Source organism: Salmo salar, chromosome ssa14 (assembly GCF_905237065.1).
Source record: "Salmo salar chromosome ssa14, Ssal_v3.1, whole genome shotgun sequence".
NCBI lineage: Eukaryota > Metazoa > Chordata > Actinopteri > Salmoniformes > Salmonidae > Salmo > Salmo salar.
This window is the reverse complement of record NC_059455.1, coordinates 6,418,866-6,442,616: the sequence shown is the minus strand read 5'-3', so window position 1 is coordinate 6,442,616 and position 23,751 is coordinate 6,418,866. Positions and strand designations below refer to the sequence as shown.

The 23,751-nt window shown below is 42.1% G+C and overlaps 1 long non-coding RNA gene across 1 annotated transcript; it reads right to left on the bottom strand.

Annotated features, from left to right (window-relative positions):
- Window positions 1-10,797: 10,797 nt before the first annotated feature.
- LOC123726647 (uncharacterized) lies at window positions 10,798-12,658 on the bottom strand. Its single transcript, XR_006758729.1, has 2 exons — window positions 12,329-12,658; window positions 10,798-11,760 (listed from the first exon to the last, which is right to left on the bottom strand). It is a non-coding gene; the product is annotated as an uncharacterized lncRNA (long non-coding RNA).
- Between the last annotated feature and the right edge of the window lie 11,093 nt (window positions 12,659-23,751).

Here is a 23,751-nt window from a genome sequence, read left to right as displayed (position 1 = left end):
AACCGAACCACAGACCACAACTACTGTACACAGCTACTGACCACAACCACACAATTACTGACCACAACTACTGACCACAACCACACAACTACTGACCACAAAACTACTCACCACAACTACTGACCGCAACCACTGACCACAATCACACAACTACTGACCACAACCACACAACTACTGACCACACAACTACTGAACCACACAACTACTGACCACACAACTACTGACCACACAACTACTGACCACACAACTACTTACCAAACCAGCTGACCACTTCTGACCACAGCTTTTAAACACAACCACACAACTACTAAACAACAACTACTGACCACAACTACTGACCACAACTACACACATACTTACCAAAACTGCTAATCACTGCTGACCACAGTTTTTGACAACAACAACCACACAACTACTGACCACACAACTACTGAAGCATACAAGTAATGAACACAAGCACACAACTGCTGACCACTACTTACAACAACTACTGACCACAGCTACTGACCACAACCACACAACTACTGACCAAAACAACACAACTACTGACCACAACTACGGCAATTATTTATTTCAGATGGAGTCACCAAAACTAGTACGCGATATGTGCTCTAGGTCATTAGACACCATTAGATATGTACCTGTCAGTTATTCTTGTAACTGTTATGGCAAACTGTGGTTACACCTCTTGGGTCTTTTCCCGAACAGGGGTGTCCCTTTCAGAAGAGTTAGCAGGCTTTTATTATGAAGTAATAAAATGTCTATTTGAACTCACATGCTCCAGTATTTGTGAAATATGATTGACCAAATATTTCCACGACAACCACATCCACACAACTCACTAAACAACTACTGACCACAGCCACGGAATAAATAAAATAAATAACAGTATAGGGGATGAGGTAGTTGGATGGGCTGATTACAGATGGGCTATGTAGAGGTGCAGTGATCTGTGAGCTGCTCTGACAGTTTGCCCACAAAAGTTTGCCCACAAGTACCGCCGCGCCACCTTCCTGTTCAAGTGAGCACAGCACAACAACTGTTGTTGCAGACTTGTTTACGCTGCTGTGCGTTTTTGTTGCCGATCTTACTTTGCTACCTGACGGTTTTTACTTTTTCATTACCGTATATTTTTACTTTTTCCCTCACTCAACTTTTTTCATTCAACCTTTTTTACCCCGGAGGTTTTATCTGGACATGGTTCGTCAGGACTTCAAACAGCCGAATCTAAGTAACATTAACATGATGCCTTCTAATTGTAGTCGTTGTACTTATAATATACAGGAGAACGATCGCCTTACGGCAAGGATAGCTGTGCTGCAAGCCCAGCTTCAGACGCAATCATTAGGCAAGGGCAATTTCAGTGTAGGAAAGGATGAAACAGCGTCTGTGCCACCAGTAAGTACAGATAGTAACGTTAGTATAAACCCCCTCGCACGGTCCCCGCAGCCGGACAACTTTCTCATGGCTTCTGGAGGGAAACGCTGTAGGAATGCTCAACCGGTGTCGCTTATTCAGCCGACAGAAACTTTCAACCGGTTCTCCCCATTAAGCGAGTCGGAGTCTGAGGCCGAGACTTCTCTGGTGTCTACTCCTCCCGTTGTGGGGTCTGAGACGCCGATGGCTCCCACCATTAGCTCTGACAAATTGAAAACCCTAGTCATTGGCGACTCCATTACCCGCAGTATTAGACTTAAAACGAATCATCCAGCGATCATACACTGTTTACCAGGGGGTAGGGCTACCGACGTTAAGGCTAATCTAAAGATGGTGCTGGCTAAAGCTAAAACTGGCGAGTGTAGAGAGTATAGAGATATTGTTATCCACGTCGGCACCAACGATGTTAGGATGAAACAGTCAGAGGTCACCAAGCGCAACATAGCTTCAGCGTGTAAATCAGCTAGAAAGATGTGTCGGCATCGAGTAATTGTCTCTGGCCCCCTCCCAGTTAGGGGAGTGATGAGCTCTACAGCAGAGTCTCACAACTCAATCGCTGGTTGAAAACTGTTTTCTGCCCCTCCCAAAAGATAGAATTTGTAGATAATTGGCCCTCTTTCTGGGACTCACCCACAAACAGGACCAAGCCTGGCCTGTTGAGGAGTGACGGACTCCATCCTAGCTGGAGGGGTGCTCTCATCTTATCTACGAACATATACAGGGCTCTAACTCCTCTAGCTCCACAATGAAATAGGGTGCAGGCCAGGCAGCAGGCTGTTAGCCAGCCTGCCAGCTTAGTGGAGTCTGCCACTAGCACAGTCAGCGTAGTCAGCTCAGCTTTCCCCATTGAGACCGTGTCTGTGCCTCGATCTAGGTTGGGCAAAATTAAAAATGGCGGTGTTCGCTTTAGCAATCTCACTAGTATAAAGACCTCCTCCATTCCTGTCATTATTGAAAGAGATTGTGATACCTCACATCTCAAAATTGGGTTACTTAATGTTAGATCCCTCACTTTCAAGGCAGTTATAGTCAATGAACTAATCACTGATCATAATCTTGATGTGATTGGCCTGACTGAAACATGGCTTAAGCCTGATGAATTTACTGTGTTAAATGAGGCCTCACCCCCTGGTCACACTAGTGACCATACCCCCCGTGCATCCGGAAAAGGCGGAGGTGTTGCTAACATTTACGATAGCAAATTTCAATTTACAAAAAAAAAACAATGACGTTTTCGTCTTTTGAGCTTCTAGTCATGAAATCTATGCAGCCTACTCACTCACTTTTTATAGCTACTGATTACAGGCTTCCTGGGCCATATGCAGTGTTCCTCACTGAGTTCCCTGAATTCCTATCGGATCTTGTAGTCATAGCAGATAATATTCTAATTTTTGGTGACTTTAACATTCACATGGAAAAGTCCACAGACCCACTCCAAAAGGCTTTCGGAGCCATCATCGACTCAGTGGGTTTTGTCCAACATGTCTCTGGACCTACTCACTGCCACAGTCATACTCTGGACCTAGTTTTGTCCCATGGAATAAATGTTGTGGATCTTAATGTTTTTCCTCATAATCCTGGATTAACGGACCACCATTTTATTGCGTTTGCAATTGCAACAAATAATCTGCTCAGACCCCAACCAAGGAGCATTAAAAGTCGTGCTATAAATTCTCAGACAACCCAAAGATTCCTTGATGCCCTTCCAGACTCCCTCTGCCTACCCAAGGACGTCAGAGGACAAAAATCAGTTAACCACCTAACCGAGGAACTCAATTTAACCTTGCGCAATACCCTAGATGCAGTTGCACCCCTAAAAATTAAAAACATCTGTCATAACAAACTAGCTCCCTGGTATACAGAAAATACACAAGCTCTGAAGCAAGCTTCCAGAAAATTGGAACGGAAATGGCGCCACACCAAACTGGAAGTCTTCCGACTAGCTTGGAAAGACAGTACCGTGCAGGATCCAAGAGCCCTCACTGCTGCTCGATCATCCTATTTTTCCAACTTAATTGAGGAAAATAAGAACAATCCTAAATTTATTTTTGATACTGTCGCAAAGCTAACTAAAAAGCAGCATTCGCAAATGGAGGATGGCTTTCACTTCAGCAGTAATAAATGTATGAACTTCTTTGAGGAAAAGATCATCATCATTAGAAAGCAAATTACGGACTCCTCTTTAAATCTGGGTATTCCTCCAAAGCTCCATTGTCCTGAGTCTGCACAACTCTGCCAGGACCTAGGATCAAGGGAGATACTAAAGTGTTTTAGTACTATATCTCTTGACACAATGATGAAAATAATCATGGCCTCCAAACCCTCAAGCTGCATACTGGACCCTATTCCAACTAAACTACTGAAAGAGCTGCTTCCTGTGCTTGGCCCTCCTATGTTGAACATAATAAACGGCTCTCTATCCACCGGATGTGTACCAAGCTCACTAAAAGTGGCAGTAATAAAGCCTCTCTTGAAAAAGCCGAATCTTGACCCAGAAATTATAAAAAACTATCGGCCTATATCGAATCTTCCATTCCTCTCAAAAATTCTAGAAAAAGCTGTTGCACAGCAACTCACTGCCTTCCTGAAGACAAACAATGTATACGAAACGCTTCAGTCTGGTTTTAGACCCCATCATAGCACTGAGACTGCACTTGTGAAGGTGGTAAATTACCTTTTAATGACGTCAGACCGAGGCTCTGCATCTGTCCTCGTGCTCCTAGATCTTAGTGCCGCTTTTGATACCATCGATCACAACATTCTTTTGGAGAGATTGGAAACCCAAATTGGTCTACATGGACAAGTTCTGGCCTGGTTTAGATCTTATCTGTCGGAAAGATATCAGTTTGTCTCTGTGAATGGTTTGTCCTCTGACAAATCAATTGTAAATTTCGGTGTTCCTCAAGGTTCCGTTTTAGGACCACTATTGTTTTCACTATATATTTTACCTCTTGGGGATGTCATTCGAAAACATAATGTTAAATTTCACTGCTATGCGGAGGACACACAGCTGTACATTTCAATGAAACATGGTGAAGCCCCAAAAATGCCCTCGCTAGAAGCCTGTGTTTCAGATATAAAGAAGTGGATGGCTGCAAACTTTCTACTTTTAAACTCGGACAAAACAGAGATGCTTGTTCTAGATCCCAAGAAACAAAGAGATCTTCTGTTGAATCTGACAATTAATCTGGATGGTTGTACAGTCGTCTCAAATAAAACTGTGAAGGACCTCGGCGTTACTCTGGACCCTGATCTCTCTTTTGAAGAACATATCCTGTTAGGGCTAGGGGGCAGTATTGACACGGCTGGATAAAAAACATACCCGATTTAATCTGGTTACCACTCCTACCCAGTAACTAGAATATGCATATACTTATTACATATGGATAGAAAACACCCCAAAGTTTCTAAAACTGTTTGAATGGTGTCTGTGAGTATAACAGAACTCAAATGGCAGGTCAAAACCTGAGAGATTCCTTTACTGGAAGTGGCCTGTCTGACCATTTCTTGAACTTCTTTTCCATCTCTATCTTTTACTAAGGATCTCTGCTCTAACGTGACACTTCCCACGTCTTCCATAGGCTCTCAGAGCCCGGGAAAAAACAGAATGTCGTCATTCCAGCCCCAGGCTGAAACACATTATCGCCTTTCTCAAGTGGCCGATCAAGGGACTCTGGGCTTATGCGCATGACCCGACCGCCCCCGCCTTTGTGATTTTTTTCCTCTGTTTGCCGAAAAGGAGATTCCCTGTCGGAATATTATCGCTTTTCTACGAGAAAAATGGCGTAAAAATTGATTTTAAACAGCGGTTGACATGCTTCGAAGTACGGTAATGGAATATTTAGAATTTTATTGTCACGAATTGCACCATGCGCGCGACCCTTCTTTACCATTTCGGATAGTGTCTGGAACGCACGAACAAAACGCCACTATTCGGATATAACGATGGATTATTTTGGACCAAACCAACATTTGTTATTGAAGTAGCAGTCCTGGGAGTGCATTCTGACGAAGACAACAAAAGGTAATCAAACTTTTATAATAGTAAATATGATTATGGTGAGTGCTAAACTTGCCGGGTGTCTAAATAGCGAGCCCGTGATGCCTGGGCTATGTACTTAGAATATTGCAAAATGTGCTTTCACCAAAAAGCTATTTTAAAATCGGACATATCGAGTGCATAGAGGAGGTCTGTATCTATAATTCTTAAAATAATTTTTATGCTTTTTGTGAATGTTTATCGTGAGTAATTTAGTAAAATGTTAAAGTTTGCGGGGGGTATGCTAGTTCTGAACGTCACATGCTAATGTAAAAAGCTGGTTTTTGATATAAATATGAACTTGATTGAACAAAACATGCATGTATTGTATAACATAATGTCCTAGGGTTGTCATCTGATGAAGATCATCAAAGGTGAGTGCTGCATTTAGCTGTCTTCTGGGTTTTGGTGACATTATATGCTGGCTTGAAAAATGGGTGTCTGATTATTTCTGCCTTGGTACTCTGCTGACATAATCTAATGTTTTGCTTTCGTTGTAAAGCCTTTTTGAAATCGGACAGTGTGGTTAGATTAACGAGAGTCTTGTCTTTAAATAGCTGTAAAATAGTCATATGTTTGAGAAATTGAAGTAATAGGATTTTTAAGGTTTTGAAAATCGCGCCACAGGCTTAAAGTGGCTGTTACGTAGGTGGGACGAATTCGTCCCGCCTAGCCCAGAGAGGTTAACAAGACTGTTTCAAGGACAGCTTTTTTCCATCTACGTAACATTACAAAAATCAGAAAATTTCTGTCCAAAAATGACGCTGAAAAATGTATCCATGCTTTTGTTACTTCTAGACTGGACTACTGCAATGCTCTACTTTCCGGCTACCCGGATAAAGCACTATATAAACTTCAGTTAGTGCTAAATACGGCTGCTAGAATCCTGACTAGAACCAAAAAATGTGATCATATTACTCCAGTGCTAGCCTCCCTACACTGGATTCCTGTTAAGGCAAGGGCTGATTTCAAGGTTTTACTGCTAACCTACAAAGCATTACATGGGCTTGCTCCTACCTATCTTTCCGATTTGGTCCTGCCATACATACCTACACCACAACCACACAACTTCTGACCACAATTACTAAACAACCATTACTGACCACAACCACGGACCATGACTAATGACCACAACTACTGACCAAAACCACACAACAACTGACCACAACTTCTGAACCACACATCTACTTTCCAAAACTGCTGATCACTTGACCACAGTTATTGACCACAACACATCTACTACCACAATTACTGACTACAACCACACAACTACTGACAACAACCACAAGACTACTGTCCACATTTACAGACCACAACCACACAACTACTGACCACAACTAATATCCAAAACTATTGACCACAAATAATCACCACAACATGACTACTGACCACAATTTCTGACCTCTACTGACCACAACTACTATACACTTCTACTGACAACAACCACACAACTACTGACCACAACTAATGGCCAAAACTATTGACCACAAATAATGACCACAACATGACTACTGACCACAATTTCTGACCTCTACTGACCACAACTACTATACACTGCTACTGACAACAACCACATAACTACTGACCACAAAACAACTGACCATAACGAATGACCACAACCACACAACTACTGACCAAAACTACTGACCACAACCACTGAACAACAACTACTGACCACAACTGACAACAACCACTCACCTACTTACAAAACTGCTGACCACTTCTGACAGCTTTTGAACACAACCACACAACAACTACAGACCACAACTACTGACCACAACTACTGACCACAACTACTGACCACAACCACACATCTACTTACCAAAATTGCTAATCACTGCTGACTACAGTTTGACAATAATAACCACACAACTACAAAACTACTGTCCACAACTACTGAATACAACTACTGTGTAATGTCTCTCTACGAGAGATGGGTGTAGGAGTCAGGCGCAGGAGAGAAGATAATTCCAATAACCAGAGTTTAATAAAGTCCATCAAAAAACCATACAGCCACCGGACTAAAAATACACAGTCCAACAATGACCAAAAGAACGAAATCCCAATGACATAATCTGAATGGAAAAATTATGAACAAAAACAACATTTCCCAAACATAAAACAGGGAAGCGAAAATAAACCCTCACGACACAAAACGGGTAGAAAGAAAATAAATACCCACACTAATCAACCCAAACAAGAAACAGGTGCACAACAAAACAGACACGACTAAACGAAAAGGAAAAAAGGATCAGTGGCAGCTAGTAGACCGGCGACGACAACTGCCGAACCACACGAACAGGGAGAGGAGCCACCTTCGGTGGAAGTCGTGACATACTGACTACAACTACAACACTACTGACCACAGCTAATGAATCACACAACTACTGACCCCTACTGACAACAACTACTGACCATAACTTCTGCCAATACTACTGACCACAGCCACACAACTACTGACCAAAACTACTGAACCACACACTTACCAAAACTACAGACCACAAAACCTGACCACAGCTACTGACCACAACCATACAACTACTGACAAAGAAATGATTGAACCACACAACTACTGACCACAAGCACACAACTGCTGACCACTACTTACCACAACTTCTATCGTGGAAAATTACATAATTAGTCATGGTATCCCGTGTTTTACTGTTTAAAGAATTGTCTCTTTTTAAATGCTGGTGTTTTTTCTAACCTGATACAAACTTGACTTTGTGGGACTTAGTCATAAGAGTGGGCGTATAGCTAAAGTCCGCTTGGGTGCGGTGGGACATCCCGTGGGTTTACTATCGACAGAAAGTCACATGTATGGAAAATTGCAGAAAGTAGCACATTATAATGTTCTGCTGTTGTGAATGCAGTGAGATGTGTCTGTTACTTGAACTCTGTGAAGCATTTATTTGTGCTGCAATTTCTGAGGCTGGTAACTCTAATGAATTTATCCTCTGCAGAGGAGGTAACTCTGGGTCTTCCTTTCCTGTGGCGGTCCTCATGAGAGCCAGTTTCATCATAGCACTTGATGGTTTTTGTGAATGCACTTGAAGAAACTTTTAAAGTTCCCGAAGCCACTCTGGCATTGTCTTGGCTGTGTGCTTAGGGTTGTTGCCCTGTTGGAAGGTGAACCTTCCAATCAAATCAAATTTATTTATATAGCCCTTCGTACATCAGCTGATATCTCAAAATGCTGTACAGAAACCCAGCCTAAAACCCCAAACAGCAAGCAATGCATGTGAAAGAAGCACGGTGGCTTGGAAAAACTCCCTTCACACCAGTCTGAGGTCCTGAGGGCTCTGGAGCAGGTTTTCATCAAGGATCTCTCTGTACCTTTGCTCCATTCATCTTTCCCTCAATCCTGACTAGTCTCCCAGTCCCTGCCTCTGAAAACATCCCCACAGCATGACGCTGCAACCACAATGCTTCACTGTAGGGATGGTGCCAGGTTTCCTCCAGACATGAAGCTTGGCATTCAGGCTAAAGAGTTCAATCTTGGTTTTATCAGGCCAGAGAATCTTGTTTCTCATGGCCTGAGAGACTTTAGGTGCCTTTTGGCAAACTCCAAGCATTTATGAAAACAGAGTGATATGCTGCTTTGTCAAGCCACGCTCCTGCAGTTCACGTGCTGTTTTCCTCACACAGCCACCTGGCCCATGACCCACCATTCTCCCAGCCGGCGACACTACAGCTGCTAGTCAGAGGGAAGATGAATTTTCTGCGTCAAGCCAGCAACATGCCTACTCACTATTGCCACTAATTTTCTTATACAGTGCCTTGCAAAAGAATTCATCCTCCTAGGCGTTTTTCCTATTTTGAGGCATTACAACTGGTAATTTAAACCGATTTTTATTCGGATTTCATGTAATGGACATACACAAAATAGTCCAAATTGGTGAAGTGAAATGTTTTTTTGTTTTTTTAAGAATAAAACGGAAAAGTGGTGCATGCATATGTATTCACCCCCTTTGCTATGAAGCCATTAAATAAGTTCTGGTGAAACCTTCAGAAATCACACAATTAGTAAAATAAAGTCCACCTGTGTGCAATCTAAGTGTCACATTCAGTATATATCCACCTGTTCTGAAAGGCCCCAGAGTCTGCAACACCACTAAGCAAGGGGCACCACCAAGCATGCGGCACAATGAAGACCAAGGAGCTCTCCAAACAGGTCAGGGACAAAGTTGTGGAGAAGTACAGATCAGGATTGGGTTATAAAAAAATATCCAAAACTTTGAACATCCTACGAAGCACCATTAAATCCATTATTAAAAAATGGAAAGAATATGGCACCACATCAAACCTGCCCACCAAAACTCAAAGACCTGGCAAGGAGGGCATTAATCAGAGAGGCAACAAAGAGACCAAAGATAACCCTGAAGGAGCTGCAAAGCTCCACAGCGAAGATTGGAGTATCTATCCATAGGACCACTTTAAGCCGTACATTCCACTGGGCTTTACGGAAGAGTGGCCAGAAATAAGCCATTGCTTTAAGAAAAATTAAGCTAACACATTTGGTGTTCACCAAAAGGCATGTGGGAGACTCCCCCAACATATCAGAAGATTGTACTCTGGTCAGATGAGACTAAATGTAGCTTTTTGGTCTGGCGCAAACCCAACACCGCTCATCAACCTGAGAACACCATCCCCACAGTGAAGCATGGTGGTGGCAGCATCATGTTGTGGGTATGTTTTTCATCAGCAGGGACTGGGAACTGGTCAGAATTGAAGGAATGATGGATGGCGTTATATACAGGGAAATTCTTGAGGGAAAGCTGTTTCAGTCTTCTAGACATTCGAGACTGGGACGGAGGTTCACCTTCCAGCAGGACAATGACTCTAAGCATACTGATAAAGCAACACTTGAGTGGTTTAAGGGGAAACATTTAAATGTCTTAGAATGGCCAAGTCAAAGCCCAGACCTCAATCCAATTGAGAATCTGTGGTATGACTTAAAGATTGCTGTACACCAGCGGAACCCATCCAATTTGAAGGAGCTGGAGCAATTTTGCCTTTGTTGAATGGGCAAAAATCCCAGTGGCTAGATGTGCCAAGCTAATAGAGACATACCCCAAGAGACTTGCAGCCGTAATTGCTGCAAAAGGTGGCTCTACAAAGGATTGACTTTGGGGTGGTGAATAGTTAGGCACACTCAAGTTTTTTTTCTTCTTATTTCTTGTTTGTTTCACAATTAAAAAATATGTTGCTTCTTCAAAGTGGTAGGCATGTTGTATAAGTCAAATGATACAAACACCCCAAAATAAATTTTAATTCCACGTTGTAAGGCAACAAAATAGGAAAAATGCCAAGGGGTTAAATACTTTCACACGCCACTGTATTTATTGCTTTTTATTTTTCAAGGTGCATTGTATTCAATGTTAATTTGGAAAAGTTCTGTAAAATATTGTGTTTGCAAAATATCAGTGGGCAGTCCAGGTGACAACGAATCAAATCCAGTCAAACAGTTTTTGTCATGTACTTGCAGGCTTCTCACACAGTGCAATGGTGTCATAGTAATAAAATAAGCAACATTGTAAATATATAATAAAAAGACAATGAAATACAAGAAGCATGCAGTTAAAATAAAACATAAATAAAAATAAGATGGAGGGGGAAAGTCCTATAGGGATATACTAGGCTATGGACATTGTTTTCCCATGTGTATAGTGAGTGGAATAAGTAGAGTGTAGTTACATCATATTATTATATGAAAGTATACACTGAAAGTACAAAACATTATGAACACCTTCCTAATACTGAGTTGCAGCCTCAATTCATCGGGGCATGGACTCTATAAGGTGTCGAGAGCATTCCATAGGGATACTGGCCCATGCCAATGCTTCCCACTGTTGTGTCAATTTGGCTGGATGTATTATGGTTGGTGGACCATTCTTGATACACACGGGAAACAAAACTGTCCGGGAGACCAAACTGATTTAATTGTGTACAGAATATGAATAAATGGTAAGTGTGTGGTGCAGTAATCTGCCCAGGGTTCAGCTGTTGCAACATTCTTGTGGCTTGGGGGTAGAGGCTGGCTTTGAGACTGGTGGCCCGAGACTTGATGTTGACCCTCACTGCAGTGGATCCCTCTCCCATGTGAGCTGCCAACTCCCGCATTCAAAATCGTAGTGAAGGAACATTGAGATCCATTTGAATCCCACATAGTCTTAAACGACCCAGGTTGTGGTGACAGCAAGACTGTTTGACAGAATACAATGTAGCATCTGCCACACTGTCGACTTCAGGTCCTTGGCACCCATTACAGCCAGAAACCTAAGCTACAAAATGCAAGAGAAGTATTAGAAATGACACACTATGTTAACATATTTCCATCCCCCACCCCCTATATTTTATATACATTTATTGTGAAAGTCTAAAGACCGATGGCAGATATTTTTAATAAGTATTTACATTTAAGTTGTTGTTAGTTGGGCAAACAAACTTTGCATTCCAATCTGGTGCATGAACAGATGAGAACTAAAACCAAAACCAAAAAATCAAACACGTTGGTTTACATTCTTTTTAAATAAAAGTTTGTCACGCCCTGACCTGAGAGAGACGGTTTATTTCTCTATTTTGTTAGGTCAGGGTGTGGGGTGGGCAGTCTGTGTTATATTTCTATGTTGTTTTTTCCTTTGATTGGCCGAGTATGGTTCCTAATCAGAGGCAGCTGTCTATCATTGTCTCTGATTTGGAATCATACTTAGGCAGCCCTTTTTCCCTCCTTCAGTGTGGGGTCTTGTTTTTGTACAGCTCAGGTAGCCTGCAGAACGTAACGTTCGGTTTTCGTTGTTTATTATTTTGATTTAGTGTTCTGAGTTACAATAAAGTAATATGAGCACTTACCACGCTGCACCTTGGTCTACTCCTTTTGACGACCGTCACAAAGTTAGCTAAGCTATCTAGCTACCGAGCTCTATTGTCTGCTGCAAATCATCCATCTGGCTGCAAGCAAGATTCAAAATCCAGGCTAGAAAATTGGTGCGCCACGTCGACTGAATGTGTGCTGCTAGTGTATTATTGTTCGGTATTTCTAAGAGTTCAGTGGTGATAAATTTAACGATTAAACTGTTATTTAGTTCCAAAAGCTTGTTGAATTTTCTTTTCTTTCCCAAACACTAGATAGCTACTGGCTACTAGCTAGCCAGTATCAAAGAGGTTTAATAACTCGATGGAGGATGGTTTCCACTAACGTTAGTTACCACAGCCACAAAGTCAAATTGGCTATATCCGGAAAATAATAGAAAAAAAACAACAATTAGCTTTTGGGTTATAATTGAAGGTTACAAGTGTTTAAGTTTAGGGTTAGGTTTAAAATCACATTTTAAGAAGAAAACATTTTGAAATAGGGGAGGTTAATGACTTTGTGGCTGTGGTAACTAGTGACGACCACGGAGGATGGTAGCTACTAAGAACTTCCTGTTGAGGCTTTTCCGCTTCTTCTGTGGGGTTTAAGATGTTCCGCCACCTACTGGCCGTTGTATTCAACACTTCAAGTGGGTGAGGTGGTTAAGGGAATGTCATCTATTGAAAGGAAGTGTTTGTATTGCCTCACATCAATAGCTCATTCAAGATGGCGTAGCAATCAGACGTCTTTTGTCCTCGTCTTGTCGTGTCCCGTGTATATATATATATATATATATATTTTTTTTTTTCTAAAACTCAACTTCAAAACACTCTCCTGCAACCCGCCTCACCCAATGTGGTGCGGATCTGTTTTTTCTAAAGCATTATTCACCTCGAATCCGAATCCCCCAACAGAAGTTAGCCAGCTCACTAGCTACTAGCTAGTAGTCAGCAGCTAACCTTTAGCTCGGAAAGCTCTCACCAGTCTGTACAACGCGACTCGAACCAGAGCATACCGAACCTATTTTCTCTCCATATCCCCAGATTCCTACCGCAAGCTCTGGACATTTTCACCTGGTTCTTTGCAGCTAGCTAGCTGCTATCCAAGTACTGGCTAACGTCGGTCCCGGAGCAAGCACCAATTAGCCTGAAGCTAGCCCATGCTAGGCCCTTTCTCCCGGTTAGCTAAAGAGGCCCATCAGCCACTCCTGGGCTACAATACCCGGACCCATTCTACTGCCGGTACGGGGCACGGAACCCCACCGATCCTTCACGACTGGACTACGATGTAATCTGCTTGAGGAGGTAGTCAACTGGCCTCTACATCGCGACCACCCCTGAATGCCCGCTAGCTGCTAGCTGTCTAGAGCATATTGGACTGTTAGCTGTATAGATCCATCAGCCAATTTCTTGGGCCACTATACCTATTTTGCCAATTGGACTTGGACCCCTGTTCTACTCGGAACCCTACTAATCCATCACGACTGGTCTACCGACATCACTGCACGCGGAGGCCAAAATAGACTTTCCTCCGTCGAGACGTCCCTCTAAGGTCCTTCTGCTAGCTTGCTAGCCCAGGTCTGATAGCTTGCTAGCACCGGTCTGCTAGTTGCCAGAATCGCCGTGTCTCAAGCCAGCCCAACCACTCACTGGACCCCTATTGATCACCCAGCTACGCATGCTTCTCCCTAATATCAATATGCCTTGTCCATTACTGTCCTGGTTAGTGATTATTGTCTTATTTCACTGTAGAGCCTCTAGCCCTGCTCAAAATGCCTTAACCTCTTGACGGTCGCCTAGGATAGGGGGTGCCACAGCGCATTTTGAAAAGAATTCGTGCCCATTTTAAACGGCCTACTACTCAAACTCAGAAGGTAGGATATGCATTTAATTAATACTTGTGGATAGAAAACACCCTAAAGTTTCTAAAACTGTTTGAATGGTGTCTGTGAGTATAACAGAACTCATATGGCAGTCAAAACCCCGAGACAGATTGAAACAGGAAGTGGAATTCTGAATTGCGAACTCAACTTCATCACGTTGCCTATTAATCACACCGTGAGCTATGGTTCATTGAGCACTTCCTATTGCTTCCACTAGATGTCCCCAGTCTTTACAAAGTGATTTGAGTCTCACGGAGAGGGCCATCACCATTATGACGCCGGCGCCCCTGGTTACCGTCCCCTTTCGAAATGTTTTGAAACACAATGCAATCGTCCCCCTCGAATCTTATTGGAGCTCTGGTTGAAAAAGGCCCTAAAGATGTATGTTAAACAACGTTTGAACGAACCTAAATAAGAAAAAAATGCATTTTGTTGAAAGAGTAGCCCCGCACACGTCGGAACTTTTGGTGCAGCCTTCAGAACGCGCTAACAACAACAAGCTAATGGAACATAAAGGATGAACTTTTTCGAACGAAAATACATTTGTTGTGGACCTGGGAATCCTGGAAGTGCCTAAGGATGAAGATAATCAAAGGTAAGGGATTATTGACAATAGTATACAAGACTAGATTTGATATGCGATTGTTCCAAGATGGCTAGCCTATTGCTATTGCTAGCCTATTGTTCTGAGTATCGCATCCCCTTTTATCGCAAAGTGTGATTACCCAGTAGAGTTATTTTTAAATCTGGCATTACAGGTGCTTTCAAGAGATATTCATCTATAAATCTTAGAATGACAATATTACATTTTAAAAATGTTTTCGAATAGTAATTTAGTAAATTGTAGCGCTGTTTCATCGGATGCATTTGAGGGAAAATAGTTAGTCAACGTTACGCACCGATGTAAAATGCTGTTTTTATATATAAATATGAACTTTATCGAACAAAAGAATGCATGTATTGTGTAACATGATGTCCTAGGTTTGTCATCTGATGAAGATTGTCAAAGGTTAGTGCTGCATTTAGCTGTTTTTTGGCTATTTGTGATGCATGTGGTTGATGGGAAAATGGCTATGTGGCTACTTTTACGATTTACTCCTCTAACATAATCTAATGTTTTGCTTTTGCTGTAAAGCCTTTTTGAAATCGGACAACGTGGTTCGATTGAGGAGAGGTGTATCTATAAAACGATATAATTTGAAAAAAAATTGAAAATGTTTTTTCTTTTAAATGTTATATGCTAATGCTAATGGCGGAGGCCGCACAGGGACGGAGGCCGCACAGGGGTTAACTTACATCTAGGCGTTCGGCTAGCGGAACCCTGTTCCGCCAGCGGAACCCCTAGCCAACAGCCAGTGGGATCATGGTGCGAAATACAAAAACCAAAAAAATCCAATAAATTCAATTTTTCAAACATACGACTATTTTACCCCATTTGAAAGATAAACCTCTCCTGAATCCAACCACGTTGTCTGATTTCAAAAAGGTTTTACAGCGAAAGCAAAACATTAGATTATGTTAGGAGAATACATAGACCATAATAACCACAGCCATTTTCCAAGCAAGCATATATGTCAATAATACCCAAAACACAGCTAAATGAAGCACTAACCTTTGATGATCTTCATCAGATGACACTCCTAGGACATTATGTTATACAATACATGTATGTTTTGTTCAATCAAGTTCATATTTCTATCCAAAAACAGCTTTGTACAGTGGCGCTACTTCCACAAGAAATTTTGTTTTTGTTCGAAATAATCCATAGTTATGTCCAAATACCTCCGTTTTGTTCGTGTGTTCCAGTCACTATCCAAAGGGTAACGCGCGAGTGCATTTCGAGACACAAAAAGTCAAAATGTTCCATTACCGTACTTAGAAGCATGTCAAACGCTGTTTAAAATCATTTTTTATGGTATTTATTACGTAAAATTGCGATAATATTCCAACCAGACAATAGTGTATTCATTCAAGGAGGAAAAGAAAAAACAGCGTGCTCGTGGGAACGCGCATATCTAATCTCTTTGTCCCCAGGCAGTCCACTCAGAAACTGAGCTATTGTACTCTGCCCAGTGACAGGGGAATGCTCAAAACACTTTCTGAAGGCTTTAGACAGCCAATGGAAGCCGTAGAAAGTGCAACGTAACAGCACAGATACTGTAGTTTCGAAAGGGAATAGAAAGAAGAACTACATTTCTCAGATCCTACACTTCCTGGTTGAATTTTTTTCAGGTTTTTGCCTGCCTTATGAGTTCTGTTGTACCCACGGGCACGCGCATCATAGTAGTAATGGCCCTCCCCCTATGACAAACTTTCCAGGCCTCTCGTTCGGTCAGTTTTTACAGGAGAAGACTCAAACCACTTTGTAAAGACTTGACTTCTAGTGGAAGCCTTAGGAAGTGCTAAATGAATCCTAACTCACGGTGTGTTTCATAGGCAAAGGCTTGAAAGTGATTCCACAGATCAGATTTCCACTTCCTGTTAGGATTTGTCTCAGGGTTTTGACTGCCATATGAGTTCTGTTATACTCACAGACACCATTCAAACAGTTTTAGAAACTTTAGAGTGTGTTCTATCCAAATCTACTAATTATATGCATATTCTCGTTTCTGGGTAAAAGTAGTAACCAGTTTAACCTCTTAGGGCTAGGGGGCAGTATTTACACGGCCGGATAAAAAACGTACCCGATTTAATCTGGTTACTACTCCTACCCAGTAACTAGAATATGCATATACTTATTAGATATGGATAGAAAACACCCTAAAGTTTCTAAAACTGTTTGAATGGTGTCTGTGAGTATAACAGAACTCATATGGCAGGCAAAAACCTGAGAGATTCCTTTACAGGAAGTGGCCTGTCTGACCATTTATTGGCTTTAAGGTTTAAGTAGATTAATGATATATTAATAAATGCCCCAAAATAGCCTACATTTAACATTGATTTAATATAAGCTACTATATATATATTTATTTAAACATTTTATTTCACCTTTATTTAACCAGGTGGGCTAGTTGAGAACAAGTTCTCATTTGCAACTGCGACCTGGCCAAGATAAAGCAAAGCAGTTCGACACATACAACAACACTGAGTTACACACGGAAGTAACAAACATACGATCAATAATACTGTAGAGAATCTATATACAGCATGTGCAAATGAGGTAGGATACGAGAGGTAAGGCAATAAATAGGCCATGGTGGCGAAGTAATTACAATATAGCAATTGAACACTGGAATGGTAGAATGTGCAGAAGATGAATGTGCAAGTGGAGATACTGGAGTGCAAAGAGCAAGATAAATAAATAAATACAGTATGGGGATGAGGTAGATTGGAGGGGCTATTTACAGATGAGCTATGTGCAGGTGCAGTGATCTGTGAGCTGCTCTGACAGCTGGTGCTAAAAGCTAGTGAGGGAGGTAAGAGTCTCCAGTTTTAGGGATTTTTGCAGTTCGTTCCAGTCATTGGCAGCAGAGAACTGGAAGGAGAGGCGGCCAAAGGAAGAATTGGCTTTGGGGCTGACCAGTGAGATATTCCTGCTGGAGTGCGTGCTATGGGTGGGTGTTGCTATGGTGACCAGCGAGCTGAGATAAGGTGGGGCTTTACCTAGCAGAGACTTGTAGATGACCTGGAGCCAGGGGTTTGGCGACGAGCGTGAAGCGAGGGCCAGCCAACAAGAGAGTACAGGTCGCAGTGGTGGGTAGTAAATGGGGATTTGTGAAAAAACAGATGGCACTGTGGTAGACTGCATCCAATTTGTTGAGTAGAGTGTTGGAGGCTATTTTGTAAATGACATCGCCGAAGTCGAGGATCGGTAGGATGGTCAGTTTTACGAGGGTGTGTTTGGCGGCATGAGTGAAGGATGCTTTGTTGCGAAATAGGAAGCCGATTCTAGATTTAATTTTGGATTGGAGATGTTTAATGTGAGTCTGAAAGGAGAGTTTACAGTCTAACCAGACACCTAGGTATTTGTAGTTGTCCACATATTCTAAGTCAGAACCGTCCAGAGTAGTGATGCTGGATGGGTGGGCAGGTGCGGGCAGCGATCGGTTGAAGAGCATGCATTTAGTTTTAGTTGGAGGCCACGGAAGGAGAGTTGTATGGCATTGATGCACATCTGGAGGTTAGTTAACACAGTGTCCAACGAAGGGCCAGTGGTATACAGAATGGTGTCGTCTGCGTAGAGGTGGATCAAAGAATCACCAGCAGCAATGATGTATACAGAGAAGAGAGTCTGCCTGGGAATTGAACCCTGTGGCACCCCCATAGAGACTGCCAGAGTTCCGGATAACAGACCCTCCGAGAAGTAGTTGGTGAACTAGGCGAGGCAATCATTTGAGAAACCAAGGCTGTTGAGTCTAACAATAAGAATGTTGTGAATGACAGAGTCGAAAGCCTTAGCCAGGTCGATGAATACGGCTGCACAGTAATGTCTCTTATTGATGGCAGTTATGATATCGTTTAGGACCTTGAGCGTGGCTGAGGTGCACCCATGACCAGCTCTGAAACCAGATTGCATAGCGGAGAAGGTACGGTGGGATTTGAAATGGTCGGTAATCTGTTTGTTAACGTGGCTTTCGAAGACCTTAGAAAGGCAGGGTAGAATAGTTATAGGTCTGTAGCAGTTTGGGTCTAGAGTGTCTCCCCCTTTGAAGAGGCGGATGACTGCGGCAGCTTTCTAATCTATGGGAATCACAGACGATACGAAAGAGAGCTCGAACAGGCTAGTAATAGGGGTTGCAATAATTTCGGCAGATAATTTTAGAAAGAGAGGGTCCAGAATGTCTAGCCCGGCTGATTTGTAGGGGTCCAGATTTTGTAGCTCTTTCAGAACATCAGCTGTCTGGATTTGGGTGAAGGAGAAGTGGGGGAGGTTTGTGCAAGTTTCTGTGGGGAGCGAAGGGCTGTTGACCGGGATAGGGGTAGCCAGGTTGAAAGCATGGCCAGCCGTAGAAAAATGCTTCTTGAAATTCTCCATTATAGTGGATTTATCGGTGGTAACAGTGTTTCCTAGCCTCAGTGCAGTGGGCAGCTGGGAGGAGGTGCTCTTATTCTCCATGGACTTTACAGTGTCCCAGAACTTTGAGTTTGTGCTACAGGATGCAAATTAGATGCCTTAGCTTTCCTAACTGCCTGTGTATATTTGTTCCTAACTTCCCTGAAAGGTTGCATATCACGGGGGCTGTTCGATGCTAATGCAGAACGCCACAGGATGTTTTGTGCTGGTCAAGGGCCTTAACCTCTTGACGGTCGCCTAGGATAGGGGGCGCCACAGCGCATTTTGAAAAGAATTCGTGCCCATTTTAAACGGCCTACTACTCAAACTCAGAAGCTAGGATATGCATATAATTAATACTTGTGGATAGAAAACACCCTAAAGTTTCTAAAACTGTTTGAATGGTGTCTGTGAGTATAACAGAACTCATATGGCAGTCAAAACCCCGAGACAGATTGAAACAGGAAGTGGAATTCTGAATTGCGAACTCAACTTCATCACGTTGCCTATTAATCACACCGTGAGCTATGGTTCATTGAGCACTTCCTATTGCTTCCACTAGATGTCCCCAGTCTTTACAAAGTGATTTGAGTCTCACGGAGAGGGCCATCACCATTATGACGCCGGCGCCCCTGGTTACCGTCCCCTTTCGAAATGTTTTGAAACACAATGCAATCGTCCCCCTCGAATCTTATTGGAGCTCTGGTTGAAAAAGGCCCTAAAGATGTATGTTATACAACGTTTGACATGTTTGAACGAACCTAAATAAGAAAAAAATGCATTTTGTTGAAAGAGTAGCCCCGCACACGTCGGAACTTTTGGTGCAGCCTTCAGAACGCGCTAACAACAACAAGCTAATGGAACATAAAGGATTAACTTTTTCGAACGAAAATACATTTGTTGTGGACCTGGGATTCCTGGAAGTGCCTAAGGATGAAGATAATCAAAGGTAAGGGATTATTGACAATAGTATACAAGACTAGATTTGATATGCGATTGTTCCAAGATGGCTAGCCTATTGCTATTGCTAGCCTATTGTTCTGAGTATCGCATCCCCTTTTATCGCAAAGTGTGATTACCCAGTAGAGTTATTTTTAAATCTGGCATTACAGGTGCTTTCAAGAGATATTCATCTATAAATCTTAGAATGACAACATTACATTTTAAAAATGTTTTCTAATAGTAATTTAGTAAATTGTAGCGCTGTTTCATCGGATGCATTTGAGGGAAAATAGTTAGTCAACGTTACGCACCGATGTAAAATGCTGTTTTTATATATAAATATGAACTTTATCGAACAAAAGAATGCATGTATTGTGTAACATGATGTCCTAGGTTTGTCATCTGATGAAGATTGTCAAAGGTTAGTGCTGCATTTAGCTGTTTTTTGGTTATTTGTGATGCATGTGGTTGATGGGAAAATGGCTATGTGGCTACTTTTACAATATACTCCTCTAACATAATCTAATGTTTTGCTTTTGCTGTAAAGCCTTTTTGAAATCGGACAACGTGGTTCGATTGAGGAGAGGTATTATCTATATAAAACGATATAATTTGAAAAAAAAATTGAAAATGTTTTTTTTTTAAAAATGTTATATGCTAATGCTAATGGCGGAGGCCGCACAGGGACGGAGGCCGCACAGGGGTTAACTTACATCTAGGCGTTCGGCTAGCGGAACCCTGTTCCGCCAGCGGAACCCCTAGCCAACAGCCAGTGGGATCATGGTGCGAAATACAAAAACCAAAAAAATCCAATAAATTCAATTTTTCAAACATACGACTATTTTACCCCATTTGAAAGATAAACCTCTCCTGAATCCAACCACGTTGTCTGATTTCAAAAAGGTTTTACAGCGAAAGCAAAACATTAGATTATGTTAGGAGAATACATAGACCATAATAACCACAGCCATTTTCCAAGCAAGCATATATGTCAATAATACCCAAAACACAGCTAAATGAAGCACTAACCTTTGATGATCTTCATCAGATGACACTCCTAGGACATTATGTTATACAATACATGTATGTTTTGTTCAATCAAGTTCATATACTATCCAAAAACAGCTTTGTACAGTGGCGCTACTTCCACAAGAAATTTTGTTTTTGTTCGAAATAATCCATAGTTATGTCCAAATACCTCCGTTTTGTTCGTGTGTTCCAGTCACTATCCAAAGGGTAACGCGCGAGTGCATTTCGAGACACAAAAAGTCAAAATGTTCCATTACCGTACTTAGAAGCATGTCAAACGCTGTTTAAAATCATTTTTTATGGTATTTATTACGTAAAATTGCGATAATATTCCAACCAGACAATAGTGTATTCATTCAAGGAGGAAAAGAAAAAACAGCGTGCTCGTGGGAACGCGCATATCTAATCTCTTTGTCCCCAGGCAGTCCACTCAGAAACTGAGCTATGACAGGGGAATGCTCAAAACACTTTCTGAAGGCTTTAGACAGCCAATGGAAGCCGTAGAAAGTGCAACGTAACAGCACAGATACTGTAGTTTCGAAAGGGAATAGAAAGAAGAACTACATTTCTCAGATCCTACACTTCCTGGTTGAATTTTTCTCAGGTTTTTGCCTGCCTTATGAGTTCTGTTGTACCCACGGGCACGCGCATCATAGTATTAATGGCCCTCCCCCTATGACAAACTTTCCAGGCCTCTCGTTCGGTCAGTTTTTACAGGAGAAGACTCAAACCACTTTGTAAAGACTTGACTTCTAGTGGAAGCCTTAGGAAGTGCTAAATGAATCCTAACTCACGGTGTGTTTCATAGGCAAAGGCTTGAAAGTGATTCCACAGATCAGATTTCCACTTCCTGTTAGGATTTGTCTCAGGGTTTTGACTGCCATATGAGTTCTGTTATACTCACAGACACCATTCAAACAGTTTTAGAAACTTTAGAGTGTGTTCTATCCAAATCTACCAATTATATGCATATTCTCGTTTCTGGGTAAAAGTAGTAACCAGTTTAACCTCTTAGGGCTAGGGGGCAGTATTTACACGGCCGGATAAAAAACGTACCCGATTTAATCTGGTTACTACTCCTACCCAGTAACTAGAATATGCATATACTTATTAGATATGGATAGAAAACACCCTAAAATTTCTAAAACTGTTTGAATGGTGTCTGTGAGTATAACAGAACTCATATGGCAGGCAAAAACCTGAGAGATTCCTTTACAGGAAGTGGCCTGTCTGACCATTTATTGGCTTTCTTTGACATCTCTTTCCAAAACAAAGGATCTCTGCGGTAACGTGACACTTCCCACGGCTCCCATAGGCTCTCAGAGCCCGGGAAAAAGCTGAATGTCATTCCAGCCCCAGGCTGAAACACATTATCGCCTTTGTCAAGTGGCCGATCAGCGGACAGTGGGCTTAGGCGCGTGCACTGGTCGCCCCCGTCTTTCTTTTTTTCCCTCTATTTACAGAAACGCAGATTCCCGGTTGGAATATTATTGCTTTTTTACGAGATAAATTGCATAAAAATTGATTTTAAATCGGGTACGTTTTTTTACCGGCTGTGAAAATACTGCCCCCTAGCCTCAACAGGTTTTAACACTACAAATTGAATAAGGATTCACTTAAAAAACTACAAGCCTCAGATTTCCCACTTCCTGGTTGGATTTTTCTCAGGTTTTTGCCTGCCATATGAGTTCTGTTATACTCACAGACATCATTCAAACCGTTTTAGAAACGTCAGAGTGTGTTCTATCCAAATCTACTAATACTATGCATATCCTACTATATCCTACTGCCCCCTATCCCTAAGAAGTTTTAAATAAGCATGACCCATTCAAAAAATTTAGAACCAGGAACAGATATAGCCCTTGATTCTCTCCAGACCTGACTGCCCTTGACCAGCACAAAACATCCTGTGGCGTTCTGCATTAGCATCGAACAGCCCCCGTGATATGCAACCTTTCAGGGAAGTTAGGAACAAATATACACAGGCAGTTAGGAAAGCTAAGGCATCTAATTTGCATCCTGTAGCACAAACTCAAAGTTCTGGGACACTGTAAAGTCCATGGAGAATAAGAGCACCTCCTCCCAGCTGCCCACTGCACTGAGGCTAGGAAACACTGTTACCACCGATAAATCCACTATAATGGAGAATTTCAAGAAGCATTTTTCTACGGCTGGCCATGCTTTCAACCTGGCTACCCCTATCCCGGTCAACAGCCCTTCGCTCCCCACAGAAACTTGCACAAACCTCCCCCACTTCTCCTTCACCCAAATCCAGACAGCTGATGTTCTGAAAGAGCTACAAAATCTGGACCCCTACAAATCAGCCAGGCTAGACATTCTGGACCCTCTCTTTCTAAAATTATCTGCCGAAATTATTGCAACCCCTATTACTAGCCCGTTCGAGCTCTCTTTCGTATCGTCTGTGATTCCCATAGATTAGAAAGCTGCCGCAGTCATCCGCCTCTTCAAAGGGGGAGACACTCTAGACCCAAACTGCTACAGACCTATAACTATTCTACCCTGCCTTTCTAAGGTCTTCGAAAGCCACGTTAACAAACAGATTACCGACCATTTCA